Genomic DNA, 19,770 nt, shown 5'->3' on the forward strand with positions numbered 1-19,770 from the left:
ATAAATAAATATTTTTTTAAAAAAACAAGGACAAGTAACAAAATGGAGACAATATTTGCAATAATCTATACATCTGCTAATATTTGATGATAATCTAACTAGTTTTCTGCCATATAAAGTTTTCTTATAAGTCAATAATATTTAGACCAGTAATTAGTGGGAAAATGAGCAAAAGAAAGAAAAATATATAATATGGATGCACTCCTGTAATCCCAGCCACTTAAAAGGCTGAGGCAGGAGGATCCCAAGTTCAGCCTCATGAACTGAGCAAGGCCCTAAGCAACTTAGTGAGACACGATGTGTTAGCCATACTGTGGGGGAAATAGGCATTCCATTCCTTGCTTGTGTTATAGAAAGTTGGCAATATCAACCACAATGTAAGATGCATTCCCTTGGTCCTTGTAATTTTGTTTCCAGGAATTTACACTACAGTGATATTCCCACGTGTGTGAAATGATGTATGTACAAAGATATTCATCACAACATTGTTTGAAATGGCAAAAAAGAGGACTTGACCCAAATGTGTTAAATAAATTATAGAACTTCAAGACAATGCAATAGTACATAGCCATTTAAAAGGAAAGAGGCCACTAGATAGGACCTGTTATGTCAGCAGTCCCCAAGGTACTAATAAAAGCAAGATGAAGAACAGTGTGAAGATTGTACTAACAGCTGTGTAGAAATGGAAAGGAAAAGAGGAGTACATATCTGTCTAGGTGCTTGTGCATGCATGAGATGTTCTGGAAGAACACTCCGAATCTGTTACCAGTGAGGGGCCCCTCCAGGAGGCAGCAGTGGGAGCTAGATGGTTTTCTAAATATACCTGTTACAACTCTTTTATTTTGTTTTAGGTGCATGTATTGTTTAAAATTAAACAAAATATTGCTTAAAGTTCTGGACTGTATTAATTTCTTAATGAGAACTCATTGTTTATAAAAGCTCAATAGAGGGAGAAAACAAGATTTAGAATGCAAAACAGTATTAGGGAGAAATAGCCAAGACTAGAAAAACAATCTTTCTCAACTTTTCTGCTTCTCATCCACACAACTATATATAAAAAAAATAGTATTTCAGTGGATTTTATGCCTAACAACTGAATCTTTGCAACTGTTGGGGAAGTCATCCCTCCTCTGCCAGCCTTAGTTCCTGCATTTTCTTAATGTGATCATTGGACTAGATGCTCTCCAAGGTGCCTCTAGCTCCAGAATTCTGTAAAACATTACTTTGATATTTCTCTAAGGTCATTTTATTAACTTGCTTCAACATTAGCCCACAAATTAGGGATTACCAGCTGCTAACTATTGCTTGAAGCTTCTTCTTCATTTAAACAAAATGGTTCCCTTATCAACCTTTCTGTTAAAGCCAAGTTTATGATATGAACAGACTCTCTATGTATCCCTTTTTTTTCATTAAAAAAAAAAAGGAAGAAAGAAAGAAAAAAGGTTTGGATTTATATACATCTCAATTTGTAGCATTTGTGGTTTTCTGAAAGTGTCTTTTCTGATTCAAACTATTCCAAGCTAAAATTTAAAACATAACATTTATGTCTAAACTATAGGTATAAGGCATTTTAAGGCAATGCAGTGTTCAGGAAAGAAATGTCCCACTTCCTGCTAACTTAAGTGGTTTGAGGAAGAGTCAATTCTTTGTTCTGTTTTTCTGCAAGGCACCAGGCCCATCCCTCACCAGGGAGACTTTTTTTTTTAAGAGAGAGAGAGAGAGAGAGAGAGAGAGAGAGAGAGAATTTTTAATATTTATATTTTAGTGGTTTTTTTTTTTTTCGGCAGACACATCATCTTTGTTTGTATGTGGTGCTGAGGATCGAACCCGGGCCGCACGCATGCCAGGCGAGCACGCTTCCACTTGAGCCACATCCCCAGCCCCAAAGGAAGACTTCTGAACAATGATTCAGTTTTCAGAATGTTATTAGCCAGTAGGTCTATTACCTAACTCCCCAGCCCTTTTTGTGGATGCTGCCTTTGATAACTTCCAATAACAAATTGTATCTTATCATGTGTCTTATCATATGCTTAGTGACCTGCTTGGGTCACTTTAACAAAATAATATGTTTGAGACCATGGAAATGGAAAAAGCATAGACCTTTTCTTTTTTTCCCCCAAAAAAGAAAAGGGTCCCTGAGTCAAATCCTGCTCAATAACTTGTGAGTAGTGACTCAGTGGCATTGTATAAATTTCTCAGGCTGTTGTAGCTTCTGCTTGCTTAACCATAAAACACCAGTGACAACAACTACCTTGAAAGATTTTTATAAATATTTTTTAAAATATACAATACATATGCTATGTGTCAGGTGTAATGTATCATATGTAATATGATACATTACATATTATATGATATTATACATTATATATTATATGATATATATTTATGTAGGGATTAACAGTATAAACTTTTGTTAGTGAACCACTCTGAATCTCAGTTGCCACTGCAGTAAAATGGGCATAACAGTAAGTTCTAACCCCCACGGTGTTCCTGGAAGGGTTAAAAAGTGAAAACACACACACACACACACACACACACACACACACACACACACACACTGGCTAAAGTAAGAGCTCGACAAATGCTGTCTAGTATCACTATATAGCTAGGTCCCCTTCACAACAACGGTTTTCAATAAGTGATAGGCATCCTGTTGTTCATTTCTTACAGGAAGTGCAGATGCAGGTGTTTGGTGGAATTTCAGGGTGTCACAAGAATGGATCTGGTGCAATGCACCCATACAGCAGGGGCTCATGAAGGATGGCAGAAGTGTTACTGCCATCTGCTCTCTCAACTGAGATTCTCTCAATGCTCAGCTTTTTATTTTCAAAGATAGCACAAACCTTCTTCAGAGAAAAGGAGGCAGTGGTGCTATAGGGTGATGAGGGTGTTGGACTGGGAGAGAAACAGTTTTTGTACTCCACCAATGCCTCACTCTCTGCCCCCTCACCTGTTTAATGAGGACTTATCTACTTCCAGAACAATGATAAAGTACAATTGTTCTCCGAAAGTCTCACCTTTAGGTCTGATTCACAGGTCCTGAAAATGGAGATGGAGGAAGGAAGAATAAAGAAAATAGAGAATAAGATAGGGGACTATGGAAATGAGACCTTCACAGAGGATCTTTCTTCTGGGTCTCAAGAAGAGAATTATATCAGTCCTGGAGAAAATTCCTTGAATTTCCCTGCAGGAAAACTTCAGACTGCAGTATTGCTGCATGATATACCTGAAAAATTCCAGGAATGGACCTCAGGGCTCATGCTAGAATCTGCAAGCTTCATGACAAACAATGGCCCCACTTTTGAAGACAAACAGCTCACTCCAAAGCATCGATTCAACACCCACAGGAATGGACATTCTACTTAAAAAGAAAAAAGTCTGTGTATACAATCGCACCCTGTCCAGAAGAGGGAGATGGATGGTAGCGAGGGCGGACAGAGGAAGCTTACCAAGCTGTCCCCAGTACCCAACCAGGAGCCCTTTATTGCCTGAAACTTTTAAAGCATCTGGAGGAAGGTTTTCAACTCAATTAGCATTTAACAACCCTGATGTTTAATCTCAGGATCAGTGGTGAAGTTACTAAAGCCATTACCAGAGGGCTAGAGCAGTCAGTGTGTTTGAAATGTCAATGCATTTCATATGACACTGTGGTCCCCCTCCACACAGTCCCTCCCCATCTGAAGCCATGATATTTAGGAACATTTCACAAGGGCAGGGAATTATCCTGCAGTCTTAGAATCATAAACCTCAAAGGACCCATGGAGTCCACTCTAGCTACACACTGTCCTTGGAAAAACAAGTCAACATTAGAGATACAGGACGGGTTGTGAAGCTGGCAACACAATGTGTGAGAGCTTCTTCTCCCAGACTATCTCCTCTCTATTCAGCCTGCATTCCACCAGAGAAGACAACAGGGCTAACAAGGGAAGAGGCTGGAAAGAGGTTGTAGAAGGATTTAAATTTAATAAGCAAAAGAAAATATAAAATGGTAATTATCTGGGATTGACAAGTAGTTTTAGGGATGTAACCCTTCATATTCTGAAGAACTGAGAGAAAATTGGTCGCACTTTGACTAATTATGAATGGATAAGCATTGTCCCTTCCCACTTTACATGTGCTAGACAACTCTGGTCCACAGCCCCCTCTTAGCTGGGTGGAGCCATGTGACTAGTTCTTGCCAATGGCATGTGTGCAGAAGAATGTGTGCTGCCCACAGGCAGGAGTAGCCAGGAGCAGGTGTGGGCTCTCATGCTCTCTTTTTCCCTCTCTAGATCTGAAAACCCAGGGAAAGGTTAACAGAGGACCTAAGAAGAGTGGAGTCACAGTAGAGAAAGGAGCCTGGGTCTCTGATGCCTGCAAAGAACAGCCCCCACCCCCCAACACCAGGCAGTAAATCAAACCACAAATAAACCCTAGACATGCTAAACCACTGAGATTTTAGATTGTTAAAGCAGCAATGATCAATTACCTAACTGAAAAAAAAAAAAAACGACATCATCAGACTTATAGACCAAAGCACTCCCAATAGAAATATTTATCGACAACAAAATAATTGAAAATTAACTGTCCAAAAGTAGAGAATTGGGTAAATAAATTATGGCACCTGATATATCCATTAAAATGACACAAATATATGATATAAAGTTAAATAAACAAGTTTTTTTGGCTGCAGAGTCTAGCAGCCAAAAAGTAATTATAAAATAACTCATGTGTTTTTACTTACATCTTTGAAGAAGATTTATAAATCACAGAATTGTTTTTTTAAAGGCCCTTCTGTATTCTGTCCATTTCTTTTTACCAAAGTAACTATTCCCATGCTTTTCAAAATTCTTGCACAAATTGTCAATCACTTGCCACTAGTCTTCCTCTCTGCCTCTTGCCCCAGTCTTGCCCTCAAAACCTAAAGGAAGAATTTGCAGGAGGAGGGCAAAGATGCTAAGAGTCCTCCATCGGCAACTTGCAGACATTGCCACACTTATGGCAGAAGGAACTTCATTTTTCTACATCTTTTTGCCATCAGAACCTTGCTCACCTCTGCCCCAGAGTCAAGGGAAATTTTGTTATCAGAGAAAAACTAAGGAGTTCTCCATTTCCAGAGAAAGATGGGTGTTTTTTCAATGCATTGCATGCAGGGAGAAGAATGTGTGGTCTAATAAAGGCCTGAGTCATGAGATGGAAATGAAAGGGATTAAACTTCTATTAAACTGAAAGTCAGAGTTGTCCTAGAGAGAAAAATATTTTTCATGGTGACAAGCTAGTTTTTATTTCTGATACCATAAAAGAAAATTAACTACCACCTGGATTGGGTTTCTCTCCCAGCACCACATCCAGGCACCCTATTTCCCAACCCATGGAACTATAATCTCTCCTACCTCCTGTGGGAGGGTACCCTGGGCTTGGGCTATTCCAGCCTCTCGATCAGCAATAAGTGGAAGAATCATATATTGCTTAATAGACAGCTTAAACTTGTAAGGACACAAGAGAGGACTTGAGGAATGACTGAGTTATTTTGCAGGGAAGGGGAAAGGTCAGAGAAAATGAGTTTGGAAAGTGAGAGAGTAAGAAAAACGTTCAGAAAACAGCATACCCTTTATCACCAAAGGAAAAAAAAGAAAGAAAGAAAAGGAAAATATGTTTAGATAATGTTGGTTGATTCAAGGAGAGTAAAATAGTTTAATCAGGGCACAATACTCCTTAATTAAAGAGTTTAGGGCCAACCACCTAAACTCTTTTAGTAAAGAATGGCATTAACTTTCATTGGGTCTCATGTACTTGGGTTTGGGAAAATGGAAACTGGTTTGTATTCATTGGCAGAAAATGTTCATCTTGGGCTTGGGGTGTAGTTCAATGGTAGAGCATGCCCTTAGCACTCGGTGAAGACATAGGCCTGATCTTCAGGACCCCCTCCCCTCAAAAAAATAGTAACCTCTTTGTCTTGAATTCTGTATAGCAAGAACTATTTTCTGGAAAACAACCCATTCAACTAAAGAAACCCACCCTTTCGAGTTTCCCAGTGGGTAGTTACAGACACACCCTATGGGACAGAAAGGGAACCGCCTTGGCTCAATAAGGTTGTGTATGTGTGTTTCATTTTCCTGGTTATCTAGCTAGCTAAAAGAGCAAACTCACACACACACACAAAAAAAATATATTGTCAGTATTTACCTCTGTATGACTAGAATATGGGGGGGATTTATTTTCTTTTTATATTTTTGCTATTTTCCAAATTCCCTATGTTGAGAATAAATAATTAACAGGAAAAAAATAACTCCATTAAATAAGAGCCCTGTAATCACTATTGAAAGTGCACACCTCCTGAGCAGATGGCATTAAGAAGAAGGATTTTTGTTGTTGTTTTTTTTTTATTTTATTTTTCCCTCAAATAAATTAAGAAGAACAGAGTTTGGTGCCAAAGCATAACAATGCTGCTTGTGGATACCACCGATTCATAAAGCTGCCCATATCCCTTACCTCCATGAGACTACACAGCATCTCTGTATGGCAGGAGTTGACGAATCATCCCCTTTCTGAAAAGAATGAGTGGGGTCAGAAGAACACCTCATCTTTCAGTGAAAGGGCCACAACTTGGAACCCAGAGGACCAGCTTGGAGCTTCAGTTTCAGAACATCCTGGGGGTATGAAGTGAGGAAGCATCCCCAACTTGCACACATGCCCACAAATTCTTGTGTGCAGAAACCCAGAGCTTCCTACTCCCACCTGAATCTGGACTGACACAGGAGTAAAGAGGGGATCGGCATCCCCAACCATGATATTCACACCCCTCTCTGCCTCCTCTTGTTTCCTTTCCATGAGGGGTAAATGAGGTAGGTAGTAGAACCAGAGCTATCTCATCTTGGGATGGTCAGTGCCAGAGGCCCTGAATGAGCCACCTTGCCCATTAGCTGTTTCATTATATTAGTGGCACGACATTTTTAAAAGACAGCATGCCTTGTAAAATCAGGAGCTCATATTCGCATATCGATAAATAGTAAAATGACTCCCACTATAGTTTTCTTCCTCTGCAGCCTCCACATTTTTCTAATCACTTTGGCAGGTGAAAATAATTTTTTTTCCCCTCTAAATGAGCTGGATGGGCTGGGAATGTGTCACTTTGGAAAGAAGATGCCTTCATACATGTACAAGGCAGAGTGCCAGTTCTCTCAGCCTTACCAGCTGTTCTGGGCACAAATTCAGAGCTCTAAAATGATCCCATTAGCTTAGCCTTCATAGTTAATAGGTGAGAATTAGTTAACTAACACATCTCTAGGCTATGTTAACCCGAGAGGGTAGTTAATAGTGTCTCAAAGGACATGTATTTTGCTTGTTTCTTATTTTTATATGAAGAGTATCCTTTTAACTCTGACCTCATCTGGAATTCATTTTTTCCTATCTAAGTGTTCAGAATATAAATCTCAGCCTCAAGAGAACTTGGGCACCAGAGCAGACACAGAGAGACATAAGAGAGAAAGAAGAGAGCTGAAAAACTTCCTCCTAGAGAGGAAAGCAACAGGCATTTTGCAGCGAGGATTAAGAGAAAGACGGTGTTTCAATATCATTGAAGGTGACTCTACTTAAAACAGAACTTTGAGCTACTGCAGCTGTGGGGACTAGAAGTCTCTGCAATTAGTAATTGTAACACTTTCATCATCCTGACACAAAAGAAATAGAGTGATAAGGTACTGGAGATATACAGAACCTGGATTTTGAATGAGAAAAATTCTAAAATGGCAAAAATGGAGATGATTGCTCTAGACACACAAAAAGGTGGGTTTTATAGTTTTGTCCCTCAAAGTTTCATGTGTTAAAGGCTTGGTTCCCAGTTGGTGGCAATACTGGGAGGCGGTGGGAACTTTAGGAAGGGGAACCTAGTTGAAGGGAGTGAGTTCTAAGAGGCCCTTAGGAACTTGTTTCACTTTCCTTCTGTTTCCTGGCTTCCAGGAGACAAGCAGCTTTCCTCAACCACACCCTTCCACTATAATGTTTCTGCCTCCCCAGAGGCATAAAAGCAATGGAACCTGCAACCATGAACTGAAACCTTTGAAACCATAAGCCAACATAAACATTTACTCTCTTAAGTTGTTTTCCTCAGATATTCTGTCACAGTAACAGAAAGCTGTTTCTCAATCCTTGTGAGGAAGAACATAAAATTAATATTAGAACTTCAGTAAAGAGAACTTTTTTCAGTCATTCCTTTTGTTATCTTAAAATAAAGCCAGGTGGGATTTATTATGGTTTTAAAATGCAATTTGTCCCCCAAAATTTCATGTGCTAGAAACTCAGTTCCCAGTGTGGTGGTGTGTCAAAATGGTGGAACTTGGAAGTGGGGCTGACTTCAAGGTAGTTAGGTCATAGAGTTTCCACTGTTATGAGTAAATTAATGCTGTCTCTTGAAATGGATTGTGTCTCACAGGAGGGTAGGTCCTGCAAGAGCAAGTTGTTATAAAAGATTGAGTGCGGCCCTCCCCACTCTCTTTCTGAATCTCTCATCTTGCCACCTCACTCTCTTGCACTCCTGCCACATGGTGCCTTTCGTCATCATATGATACAGCCAGAAGGCCCTCACAAAAGGCCAACTAGATGGAGCCGCCCAACCTTAGACTTTCCAAAACAGTGAGGTACATTAAACCTCCTTCCTTTATAAAGGACCTAACTCAGGAACTTTGTTATAGCAACACCAAAATGGACTAAGACAGGTGTGGGACAACTTTAATAATTGTTATCAGCCAATATCTGGATGAGCTGTGCTTCGTTGGTAACTGTGAGTAATGATATTATAAATCATTCATTGAATATTATAATGTGTTGTTCTCTGCACAAGTTACTTTACAAATATTGGGACTGTTCTGCCCAACATCATGTATGCAGGCATCATGAGGCCCCTTTAACAGAAGAGTAAACTGGAACTCAGAGAGGAGAAGAGATTCACTGTTGTAAACACCAAATAATAAAAATATAAGGGGGAAAATGCTCCCATAATCACATTCCTGCTGCTTTTTAATAACTTTTTTTCTGTATTTGTATTATAAAAATTTTAACAAAATTGAAATACTCCATCTAGCATTTTGTGCCCTGTTTTTTCACTATGTCTTCCTATCATCAAATATTCTTTGAAAAAAAATCATTTTTCAGGAATGAACTGTTTTCCATTCTTCATTTATACCATTAATTATTTATCCAGCCTCCTGTTGTGGGACTTTTAGGTAGTTTCTAATATTTTTTTCTATTACACTAATGGCTGAGATGAATATTCTTGAACATAAATCTTGTACATAAATTTGATTATTGCCTTAGGATAAAGCCCTAAAACTAAAATTACTGACTCAAAGTGTATGAACATTTTAAGATTGTTCTTACACAAATTGACAAATTAGTCTACAAAAAGTGTGCACCAATTTATATTCTCTCCAGCAACAATGGATGAGAACATCCTTTTCTCCGGGGCATTTTTTTAAACTTTCTATCAATTGGATAAGCAAACAAAATACAGATTTACATTTTGCATTTCCTTGATGGCCAGAGTGGTTAAACATCTTTCTGCATTTATTGGACATAAGGTTCTGTTCCACCATGAGTTTCCACCACATCTAGTCCCCATTTCTCTATCATTATATTTGAGGATGCTTGTGTTCAGAAGCCCACGGAGGTTGCACCAGACCATTTCAGCACTTAGTGCAGTTCTGCTTGTGATGAGGCAGAGTCTTTTCACACCAAACATGGCTGTTTCTTGATATTTATCAAATGTTTATCTCCGCCAGAATCTGGCCAGGGGACTGGAGGTAATACCTACTCGATGTAATCACCATAGTTCCATAGGTATCATCAAGTATCTGGATTTAGAAACTCATTAGGAACCAGGACTGGAACTTTAAGACTAAAGAACTCTGCAATGTGCAACTTCTCCGGAACTTGACCTTCTCCCTACCTTCAGTCAGTGACTGAATCAGGCCAAGTTGCTACAGAGGCACAGCTGCAGCTCTATCCTCCCAGGAGTAAAGCTGAAAGACCAGCATGCAGCAGACAGCCCTACAGATGGCGGAGATACCCTCTGAGTGACCCTGAGACACAGAAGGGGAAGGAAGGGCAGCTATCTTCACACTCTGGAGAGGGAGAAGTTCTGTCCAAAAAGATGAGGCAGTCCCTGCAGGGATAAACATAAAGTACATGGCTACTTGTTGTGAACTTGATCTCAGAGATGGGAATCCCCTTTTCTCAGGTGCCCTAGCACTATCTTGCCCTGTGGTCCATTTCCATTGGTAAACAATTTTTCCACGTGATGATCAGTGGACCAGGTTTGGGGCATCTAGTACTTAAGACAGGTTAAACCCTTTGTTGTTGTTTCTGGTGAAGAATGAGTGAATATAAATGGATGAGGCCAGGCAGGACATGCACCTATTGTCTCAGCTACCCAGGAGGCTGAGGCAGGAGGAAGGCTTAAGCCCAGGAGTCCAGGCAGCCAGGGCAACATAGTGAGATCCCATTTCTTAAAAAGGAAAATAAATAAACAAACCAACCAACAAACAAATAAAAGACTGAATTAAGAAACAAAGTAATTATTTCTAGCATTTTCATGATATTTTAAAATATTTTATACAGCTGCTCTAGCCACACAACCGCAGACCCTCTGAAGACATTTTTCTCCTTCCTTATAGGCCTGGCACATAGTAGGATCGATGCACATTGAAGGAATGAATGAATCACACCACATTTCAACCACAATAACCCAACTCCTACTTGAGCTCATCTTTTTAGAAGGTCTTTCCTTAGGAGTCATAGAAAATGTGGCAGGATTCTCAACCGATCCCTATTGTCACTCGTGTTAGATGGACCGTTCAGATCGCATTGTTCTGTGCTGGCCTTGGGCAGCTGGAGTAATGCTGTGTGACAGCTGTCCCTACAGGACTCTCCAAATAATGAAATGTGTCTCCCCAGCCTGATGCTACTGAAAACCACACTTGCCCGAGAAAGAGAAAGATCCAACCAATATACCTGTGTACACATTTGTTTAGGTGTGAAGATAATGATGAGCTCTGTTGGAACAAAAACCACCTGAAATTCACAGAACTCATAGTACCAGACTCTGAAGGCAGTTGAAAAGAATGTTTGCAATAGGCACCTTCCTCAAACCAAACCCTGGGCTGATCAGACATACATCTGTAGGAAGAAATAGGTGGTTGTTGCATTTGGGCCGGGGGCAGGGGGTGTGGGCAACCAGGGATTGAACTCAGGAGACTCGACCACTGAGCCACCCCAGCCCTGTTTTGTATTTTATTTAGAGATAGGGTCTCACTGAGTTGCTTAGCACCTCATCATTGCTAAGGCTATCTTTGAACTTGTGATCCTCCTGTCTCAACCTCCCAAGGTATGGGACTACAGGCGTGCTCCACAGAACCTGGCTGTGGTTGTTGAATTTTAATTACAAGTATTTTCAGGGTTGGGGCAGGGAAGCACCTCAAAGCTCTGGGAAGAACCTTGAGTCACCTGCCCAACAGAGCAAATGACAGAGCTGAGTTGGCAAATCCCTCAGGCCGACTCCCTGGGGCTTCATTACCTTAAGAAAAGTTGGCCTCTCTCTGTTGTGTTTTCCTGGACAATAGAGAGCTCTCACTTTCCTGAATAATTCAACTCCCATTCAAAATAGGTTCTGCTCTGTCCTCAAACAAACATAGTGCTTCTAAATATTTCAGATTCCTGGGTTGTATAGGGTCACATAGCTCACCCCTTGGACAATGTAAAGCCAATGTCCGCTGCTTTAGGGACAGCTTGGACAAAGGGTAAAAGTTTGCACCCTTCCTCCTCTATATTCTTGTCCAGGTCCCTTTTCTTTTCTACTCAGTACCTGTCTGATTTGTGAGAAGTTACTAAGTGAGTGAAGTTTTGTGGTTCTTACCAAAAAGAGAGATAGTGAAGCAGGGTGTGGGAAGACAGGGTACTTGATTTCTCTCCTGGGCCCACCTGCAGCTGGTTGATCCCTGCTGTGGTGAGAAGCCTCAGTGAACCCCCATGTCTCAGGCCCCTCCATCTACTTCCCTCAGGTGTTTTGATGGTGACTCCTCCACAGACTCATCAACCTCAGGAGGACTTGCAGACCCACCTATTCTCCAATGACTGTCACTTAGGCCTGTCTCAGCACTCAGAGTAGGACAACTCTGTACGACTCTGAATGTACTCTGTAAATATCTAGCATTTCCACTAACTCCATTCATACCCTGTTAGCTTTGTGATACTGTACGAAAATACTTCAAACAATCAACTTTAAAAGTGCAAAGGTTTACTTTGGCTCACAATGTTGGAAGTTCCAGCATGTGGTTGGTTGGCCCGGTTGCTTTGAGGCCTGCAGTAAGGGAGCACATCATGGGAAGAGCAGGTGACAGAGGAAGTGGCTCCTCTCATGGCAGCCAGGAAGGGAAGATAACAAGGCTGAGTCCCACTATCCACTCAAGGGCACACTCCCAATGTCCTAAGACTTCCCAGTTGGCCCCACCGCTTAAAGGTTCTATAACCTCCCCATAGTGCCAAGGCTTGGGAACCAACCCTTTAACACAAGGGGGATTTTCCACATCTAAACTACAGAATCTCTCTTCACACACTTATTTGTTTCCCCCAGAAAGAGCCTCCAAAGAACTGTTGAAAGGGGCTGTGCCTTACTGCCCTGCTACTTTCAGGGCAGAACCTGCCCACTACTCATCCACAGCAGGACAGCCCTGTGCAGTTTCCACTCCCACAACTGACCATCCTCTCCCAGGTTCTAAGTCAGCCCACAGTGGCTTCTTCCCTTGCCAGGGCCATAACGTTTGGCTAGCAGCCTGGCCACCTGCTTGCCTCTCACTCTGGGTTCTCCCACTGTGTCCCACATAACTCTCCCTGTGCCGAGAGAACACTGCCATGGAAGGTGAACACGGTCGCTCACAAAGGAGGCTTGTGTTTCGAGAGACAGGAGGTCACCGCTCTAAGCTCCACTTCATCAGAGAGTCCTAATACTCTTGTCTGCTTCCCACTCAAGGAGCTAACAAGACCCCCCACACACACGAAAGGATTCCCAGCAGTTCTCCTTGTCTGAGTGTAAAGACTAACTTGACTGAGCTAAGGCATGCCCAGATAGCTGGTAAAAACATTATTTCTAGATGTATGTATGGAGAGTGTTTACAGAAGATATTTGCATATGAAACAGTCAAGAAGATTTAATCTCCTGAAGTAGCCATTTCCTTGAGGGATCCACTGAACAAAATGTAGAAGAAAGGCAAATTTTCTCTCTTGATGAATTGGGACATCTCTCTTCTTCTTGGAGCACTGGAATTTCTGGTTTTCAGGCCTTTGATTCCAGGACTTACACCAGTGACAACTGTGTATACCATCACCACCTGGTACTCAGGCCTTCAGAGTCAGACTGGGACTTATACCAGAGGTTTCACTGTTCTCAGGCCTTTGGACTCATGCTGAATTCTATCACTGGTTTTCCTGGTTCTCTAGCTTGCAGAGAGCAGACTGTGAGACTTCCTATGGTCCATAATTATGCTAGTCAATTCCCATGATAGAGAGATGATAAATAGGAGATAGATAGATGGATAGATAGATAGATAGATAGATAGACAGATAGATAGATAGATAGAAGATACATAGATAGATAATCTTATAGATTGAGAACTCTCACCAATACAGGGTTCTGCCTCTGGAGAGAAGAGGGCAGAAGATGCCCCTATGTTTTATACTCCCTATAGCTTGCTCTATCAGTGCAGGGAATCAATAATCTTTCTATCTCATCTGCCTTCAGCCACCTGTCTAGAGAACTACCTCTCCTGTCCCCTCTGAAGATACAGATTAAACCTTCCTCTGGGGCATGAACTGGAGAGAGGGGCTCTGCCAGAATCCAAGCACTTTCCTCTATGTCTTCCTGTCCCTAAGGTTGTGGGGCTAAGGCCATGATTCAGCAGCTAATCTCATGATACCTATTTTCTCAAGTCCACCAAAGATGAGAAATAGATATGTACGAACTTTACCAAAGATGCTTAATCTCCCACCCCCAAAGATAACATGGTCCTGAAGGATTTTCTTAAATAGCCACTTAGTGTGAACCCTCAGAATACATTTTCCCCATTCCCATCACCCTCATTTCTGTTCTCAAATTACAGTGTCATCTGATAGGAGAGAATGAGTTGTTCTAGGTATTTTCACTTCCAAAGGCTCCCAAATACAGAAAAATCTTTAAGGGTCAAAAGAGTTTAGCTCTAGTGGTAAAATTATACATAGTCTGGTAAATATTTAGAGCTACAGAACTGGTTAAGCATTCCCTTATCTCACCACATGAACATATGCCCATCTAAAAACCCCTCGGACTAACTTAGGCAGACCCCTTTGGTTCTCTTAAGTGTTCTTGAGCTATGACTGCCTGGCGAGAGATGTAGCTTTAAGAATAAGGTGAAACCCAGATCATCAGTCAATCGTATTTACCCATTGACCTACCATCTTCTTCCCTTCTTCCTCCCCACTTTGGAAGCTTTAGCAAAACATATTTCAATTTCCACTTTAAGGTAAAACCATTAGCTTCTAAATAATTAACCTTGCATCAATAAGAAGGCAAGCAGTCTGCACACACACACACCTATACTGGTCAATAGGCCCAGTGAAGAGATAAGCAAACTGTTTCTACAGGACTTTCTTAGAGCCTCAGAGACTGAAATTTGGGGATTGATAGGGCATATGCATTTGGAAGTGAAAGGAGGAGATTCTTCCTATGGGGGAGAAGAAAGGGCAACTCAGTACCTGTCCTAGGTCACAAGCTCCCATAACAATTGGCATGACTCCCACTGCTACCACAAAGCGTTAATTTAGCAAACCTACTACCATCTTCTTTTCTTAGTACTACATTATTTATTAAGATTTTAACTTTGTATGTTTTTGATGGAAGGTCCTGAATGATGTGTTTGAAATTAATATCTGATACAGAAAGAATTCAAGTACTCAACAACCACCCTGCCCTGATGAGCCCCACAGCCCTGGCTCTGTTAAGGCCCGCATACCCCTCCTCTCTGTGTCTGGCCATTCCCCAACCCATGGTGCTGGTCCGACTGAGCATGAAGCCTGAGCATGACTCTTCTGCTGGGTACATAGAAGACTAACCCCAAGAGATGGAACCCAAGTAAGATTTTTTAGCCAATGAAATGGAGTGAGAAATCTGCGAAGTTTATTCCTTTTCTAGGGATTCGCAATAATTTGTTGTTGTTGTTGTTGGTAAAGCCTCAGACAATCTTCAGGAAAGACATTTTTTCCCCAAACTTAATAGTATTTCGCCATAATGAAATTTTAACTCATATTCTGCAGACTTGTGCTCCACAAAACACACTTGAAAAAGGCTTTTTGAGACTGGTACAGAATGGTGCCTACAACAATAGTTCTGCTAATGTAGCAGCGAACTTCCCATGACTATTTCAAGGATGTTTAATTAAAGCCAAGGGCATGATTCTTAAATGCAATCCAATGAAGGTAATTATGTAAGGGAATAAATGAATATGGTTCAAGAAATTGCTCTTCTGGTGGTTCGATGAGATCATAGGTTTCACAGTGCCTATGGAATAGATAGGGTGTGGGACCTGGGACTGGCACTTCTCCCAATATACTCCGGTAACAAACGTGGACAACATTACCAGGCTAGACACTCAGAGGAAAAGCAAGAGAATTATTAGCTTACACCAATTATGAAGTGTCGCAAGCAGCTCCCGAAGCTGGAGCCGGCCTTGGTCTCGGAGGTCAACCGCAGGCGGGTCCCCGGCCGTGTCCTACCCGGACCAGAATCCCCGGCGACACGAACACACCACACCGACTCACGGAGATGTCTTTCCAATGCTTCGTTTATTCTCACAGCAGTCCTCACACAGCAGCAGCGGAGCAGAGACCGGACGGACCAATCAGGCGGCTGGTGTCAGTGCCTGACCTGAGAGGTGCTGCCTGTCCTCTGTGCCTTATATTTATACTAAGCTTAAACCATTACCTAATTTGTTTACATCTTATTGGGGTTTTTCCCTTACATCATTTGTTTTTCACTACCTTATCCATACCTAACACACTTCGCACTCATCACTATCTTATCTATACCTAACACACTGCGCACTTGTAGCACAACATCAAAACATGTTTACCTAAAGTTAATATTATCTATACCTAACATGCTGCACACTTGTAGCACAACAACAAAACATGTTTACCTAAAGTTAATATTCACTCCATACAATACCTAATACTTATTTAACTACTATTCACTCCATACATGAAGATAGGCTCCAGATGTTTTAGAAGCCAGAAAAACAAATGGCAGAAATGTCACGTGGGTACTGTGGTAAGTATTCTCACCTCAATGGCAGGGTCCGTTCTCCTCAAGGCTTTAAATAACCTGCCTGAGGTCACACCGGGAACTGGTAAGGAGTGGAAGCCACACCCGGCCCTGCTGACCCTCCCGGTTATCATCCTACTCTGGGATTACTCTACCAACTTCTCAAAGACACTGGCTTTTCTTAAACAGTCATGAGATAGATATTTTATCCTACAGATTTTTTATCTTCTCTAACCTCACTCTCTCCTTGAGGATCTCATGCTGTCCCAAGATTTAAAAAGTTGTCTGCTAGCTGATGAGTCCTAACTTTGTCTCCTAGCCTCAGCCTCTCCCTGGGGGCCCCAGGCTCTCACATCCAACTGACTGCTAAACATTCTGTGTGTGCATCCAGTAGACAGCTGCTACGTAGTGCATCTGAAGCCACACTCTTTATTGATTTCAGCCCCTGTCACAACCAAAACTCCCTCCTCCCACCATGTTCTCTATTTTAGTCCCTGGCAGCTCCATTTTGCTGGTTGCTAAGGACAGGTTTTAAAGGCATTCTTTGTGCCTCAGTATTCATAGACCACACCCATCCATCAGCAAATCCTACAGGTCCTGACTACTTCTTACCAGGATACCACTGCCTTAATCCAAGCTATCACCATCTCTTACCAGAAGACTTCCCAACAGGTCTTTGTACTTCTCCTCCAGCATCTTAAAGTCTATTTTCTACCCAGAAGTCAAGGTAATCCTTCTGAAATGCAGGTCAGGCCATGTCATTCTCTGATGAAAGCCTCCGATGGTTTTCCTCCTCTCTTTGATGCCCACATGATCTGACCATCCCTAAACACACACTCATGCAGACACATAATCTTTTTACCTTCTTCTCCTCCACTTTCCCTTCATTCTCACCAATCTAGACACACTGAGTATCTTAATGTGTTTGGGCTGCTGCATCAGAATTGCATAGACTGGATGGCTTATAAGTAACAGAAATGTATTCCTCATAGTTCTAGATGCTGGGAAGTCCAATATTAAGGCCTATGCTGGTTCAGTACTCGGAGAGGGTCCCCTTCCTAAGGCCATAGCCAGCTGTCCACTGTAATCTCGAATGGCAGAAGGGGATAGGGATCTCTCTGGGATCTGTTTCATATGGGTATTAATCCCATTCTTAATCACCCCCCAAGGTCCCACCTCCTACAATCACCTTGAAAATTTTGACTTCAACATAACTTTTGAGACGACATAATTCCTCAGCCCATCACAAAGAGTACCATTGTGTTTAGTTGAACTTTCAGGCACTGCCCCCCCTCCGGTGCCGGACGCTCCCCCCTCCCCCCCCCCCCCCCGCATACCTTTGAACTTGCTCTTGCCTGTTTTCAAATCTCTATATGAGATCTCCTTTTCTGTCACCTATGGAATATTCCATCCTTGAACATCCTTTAAGAAAAAAATAAACCCACACACACACATTTTTTTTTTTTTGGGGGGGGGGGTTACTAAGATTGAACCCAGGTGCACTTAACTACTAAATCACATCTCCAGCCTTTTTAATATTTTATTTTTGAGACAGGGTCTCTCCAAGTTTCTGAGGGCTTTACTTAGTTATTGAGGCTGCCCTCAAATTTGCAACCCCCCTGCCTCAGCCTCTCAGATTATCCTCAGCCACTGAGATTACAAGCCTGTGCCACCATGCCTGGCTCACCCACACACTCATGCACTGCCACTCCCTATCCACTTATCCTGGCTTAATTTTTCATAGTATTACTATTTCCTGACGTATTGTGCAGTTTCCCCACAAATCTGCAAGATACTTGTTCCAGGACTTCCTACAGACACTAAAATTTATGGTTGTTCAAGTCCCTTATGTAGAATGGCATAGTATTTGCATATAACCTATGCACATCCTCCCATGTGTTTTAAAGTATCTCTGAAGTACTTGTAATACCTAGTACAATGTAAATACTATGTAAATAGTTGCTATACTGCAGAACCCATGGATACACAAGACCGACTGTATATTTATTTGTTGAGTTTTCCATCCTCCTGCATTAGCATGTAAACATCCTAAGAAGAGATTTTGTGTCTCGTTCACTGCTTTAATTCTGGCACGTAGAATACACCTTGGTATGCATTTAAATATATTCATGTTATTTGTTCAATGAGTGCAAGTATCAGCATCCAATTTTACAGTTTAAAAAACAAAAATTCATAGTAGTTAATAACCTGCTAAAAACTGGTACATGGTAGACCTAAGATTTGAACCTAACCTATCAGGCTCTGAAGCCAACATTAGTTTCCACTATGTCCTTTTGCCTGGGATCCAGTCTTCTACTGGGTCTTCACATGTCTCATGTTCACAGCAATAAGGCATTTCTTTGTCACGGGTCTCCCTTCTCCTGCCCTTGGGAAACAGACAACTAACTATCAGGGGCCGCTGTGGGGAAAGTCAGAAGCAGGTGCAACAGGCAGGGGAGAGAGACACTGATTGTTTAAGGTTTTATTTGTGCCATGCACCCTGCCTCTTCTGTCTCCCGTAATCAAGCAACTGAAATGTCTGCAGCTGGCACAAATTCCAAAGCACCTACCTGAGAGGACTAGCAAGGAATTCAAAGGAGCCTGGGCTTCCCACAGTGGCTTCTCTGTGTCTCCTTTGGACCTGCTCACCATGCACACTGTTCAGGGCTTCTGTATTAATTATGAGATAAAGGAAAGAGCAGGAAATCTATCTCCCTAATTGCAACTCAGCTGGATTCCTGATGACCTTTTCCACCTCGGCAATGCGATCCCTGCTTTGCCAGCACTGCAGTCCCACGGGGGAGCAAAGGATACCTGGCCTCCCATGACAACAGTGCTGCTGCGGCTGCAGGTGGAGAGCCAGCAGGGTTTCCCTGATTGAGATCTGCACCAAGACCACCCCAACGGCTGGCCACACTGTCCCCTCTGGCTGCCCACCAGGATGGGGGCTGGGAGGCAAGAGGGCAGCATGCAGGGAGCCTTGTGCCCTCTCCTAGTGGAACCCAGGCTTTCCCCCATTCTCTCCCAAGAGCCACAGCCGACACACTGTGCATATGGGGGCGGGGGGGGGGGGGACAGGTAGTCTGCCAGCAGCTGAGGACTCAAGCTGTTTGCTTTTCTCCACCTCCTGGGCTCTTCCTTGAGGCCACGGGAGGAAATTTCATCAGAAGAATATCAATCTATTGATATGGGTCCCGACAGCATTTCTGACAGAATACCAAAGCCCCGGCTTCCTGTCTGTGGCCCACTGCATTCTACGTCACCCTCAGTGCTGCCCTGGGGGGCTCTTGTTTCTTTGATTGCATTGAGCTCAGCTCTGAGCTGAGCTGTAAGATTTCAGGCCTCTACTTGGTGGAGAGGGCTGTGTGTGGGGTGAGAGAGATGGGGAGACAGGAGAAGGGCAGGGAGGACAGCAGATGCCACCCGCAGCCCAGCTGTTGCTGCACTGC

The sequence above is a fragment of the Spermophilus citellus genome, assembly GCF_964194105.1.
Source record: "Spermophilus citellus genome assembly, chromosome: 16".
Classification (NCBI taxonomy): Eukaryota; Metazoa; Chordata; class Mammalia; order Rodentia; family Sciuridae; genus Spermophilus; species Spermophilus citellus.